This window comes from Echinops telfairi, unplaced genomic scaffold (assembly GCF_000313985.2).
Source record: "Echinops telfairi isolate 266 unplaced genomic scaffold, ASM31398v2 ScPeMD7_30;HRSCAF=105, whole genome shotgun sequence".
NCBI lineage: Eukaryota > Metazoa > Chordata > Mammalia > Afrosoricida > Tenrecidae > Echinops > Echinops telfairi.
The window spans coordinates 2,526,709-2,529,182 of NW_022103927.1; the positions used below are offsets into that span (position 1 = coordinate 2,526,709).

Consider the following 2,474-nt stretch of genomic DNA (forward strand, 5'->3'; position numbering starts at 1 on the left):
GGCAGAACTAAGATAAACCCCAAGTCCTGTGCCATAGAACAAGGAAACCACGGAGAGGTGAGACCCACACGTGGAAAAGGCTTTATATTTGCCCCCAGCTGATGAAATTTTCAAAATGGAGGACACAATCTTCGTGTAAGAGAAAAGTATCCCACTGAGTGGAACAACACCCAGGAGTCCAATTGCTAAATACGTGATTAACTCATTGAGGAATGTGTCAGAACAAGCAAGTTGGACAACCTGATTAAGTTCACAGAAAAAATGGGAGATTTCCAATTCTATACAAAAAGATAATCACAAAACCATTAAACCATTTAATAGAGAGTCCAGAAATGACAATAACCATGAGCTCAGAAGCAGGAGGCCACAGAATCTTGGGTTCATGATGACCGTGTAGTGCAGTGGGTGACAGATGGCCACAAACCGGTCATAGGCCATCACTGTCAATAGGAAGTTGTCTAAGGCCACAAAAAGCATGAAAAAAAACATCTGAGTGATGCAGTCCTCATATGTAATTACTTTGGTCTGCATCTGGATGTTCAGCAGCATCTTTGGGACCGTGGTGGAGGTGAAACAGATGTCAGAGAAGGAGAGGTTGGAGAGGAAGAAGTACATGGGTGTGTGGAGGTGGGCGTCTGTGGTGATGGCCAGGATGATGAGCAGGTTCCCAGTGAAGGTGACCAGGTACATGGAGAGGAACAGTCCGAAGAGGAGGGGCTGCAGCTCTGCCTCTTCAGAAAGCCCCAGAAGGGTGAATTCTGGGAAATGAGTGTGGTTTCCTGGTTCCATGTAGCTGATGAAACTACTGGGAAAGAGAACAGAGCATTGCCAACTGTGCCATAAGCTGTCAACAACAGTTTAAGGGATCTACTGTCATTTCTATTTTAAACAATTAATTAATTAATCCGTATTCACATATGTGTATCTCATGTTCTTGAATCTCATGTGCTCAGTATTCACTTTGATGTGCTGAAGCTGTCTAGCTGTCCTGTCTTCTAATACAATCTTTTCCCTAAAACATTGTATTTTTCTACAAATACCTTAAGACTTTGATTGTTCATTCAACAAATGTGTTTGACCAAATCTTTTATGCTAAGTGTTCTTTAAAGTTGTGGGAACATCAGTGAAAAAATAATAAATGTTTTACCCTTATTTGATGTGAACAGCATATGATGCAACTATTGGGCTCTTCCCTTACAGAGGTAGGAAGAGTGATGGAAGTTGAAAGACACATGGAAACAATTGGTCCAATGGACTCATGGAGCATGCAAACAGCAGTCATGTCTGGAACAGAACTCTCCTCCATGTACCAGTAATCAACTATGTAAGCTCAAGAGGCAGCCCAGGAACAAAATTCAGAGCTTTAGGAAGGAAGGAGGAAAGGAAACAGGAAACACAAAGAGGCAGCGGGATCAGCTATGGCACATTGGGGAATTGCAGTGGACGAGTTAAATCAGAATGTGTGTGATTTCTTGAATGCTGGTCAGGTCTATAAACCATGTAATTTATGGTAAGACGTAAGCAAGTTATAGAGTAAAAACAAATGCTTCTTAGTATAATCATTTCTGATAAAGAGGTTTACAGCAGAAATCTGAATGCAGTTAGGATGCTAGTCCTGAGAAGAAAACGTTGGGCAGATAGCGCCTATCTGAACCCCTGACACAGGAGTATTCCTCACCTCCTCTGACAACAAGGTGGATGGTGTAAGTGATGTGCAAAAAAGGAATCTGGATTGAAATTTTAGTTAAAATTATGGGAATATGGGATCAGATGGTTATGAGACTCCATGATAAAGATAAACATCATTTATTATTTTTGTGTGTCTTATTATAACACAACATGTTATATCATATCCTATTGTATTATACTGAGCAATCACTTGACTACTAGCTAAGAATTTGGCATTTGCAATCAACACGGAGGATTCTAAAGACCAGCCTAGTGATCTGCTTCCCAAAGGTCACAGCCTAGAAAGTCCCAAAGGCCAGTTCTACTCTGCACATGTGGGTTCATCCAGAGTTGGAGTTGACTTGGTGACAGCTGACAGCATCAATATTGTTATGTGATACACTGTAGTGTTATTTCTATATACTAATATAATGTACATGATTGGTATATAATATAGCCTTCCACAAAAGTTACTCTTCCCTCAATTTCTATGTGGTATAGTACAGTATTTCCCTTTTTGGACTGTAGATGGCAGCTTAAAGTATCTGCTCAATTTATATCTCATTTACTGATAACTGTTCCTACTTTCCCCACATTGATCTATGATGTGTGTTATGGAGGCTGAGCCAATTCAACAACAAAAAAAGCACTAAAATTTTTTAAAAAGTCAGTTTCACTCTCCAATGAGAACTGAGTTGAGAGTCAATAACCCAAAACCAGGTCTTTGGGTATTTCAAAGACCAGTAATCCCATGGGCAGAGTTTTTATTTGTGATAGAAAGCCAGTCTACTGAGAGGAAGGAAGGA

The 2,474-nt window shown here is 40.3% G+C and overlaps 1 pseudogene; it reads right to left on the bottom strand.

Annotated features, from left to right (window-relative positions):
- The window catches only part of LOC101645585, a 3,060-nt pseudogene extending 2,271 nt beyond the window's left edge, over nucleotides 1-789 (bottom strand).
- Nucleotides 790-2,474: the final 1,685 nt, after the last annotated feature.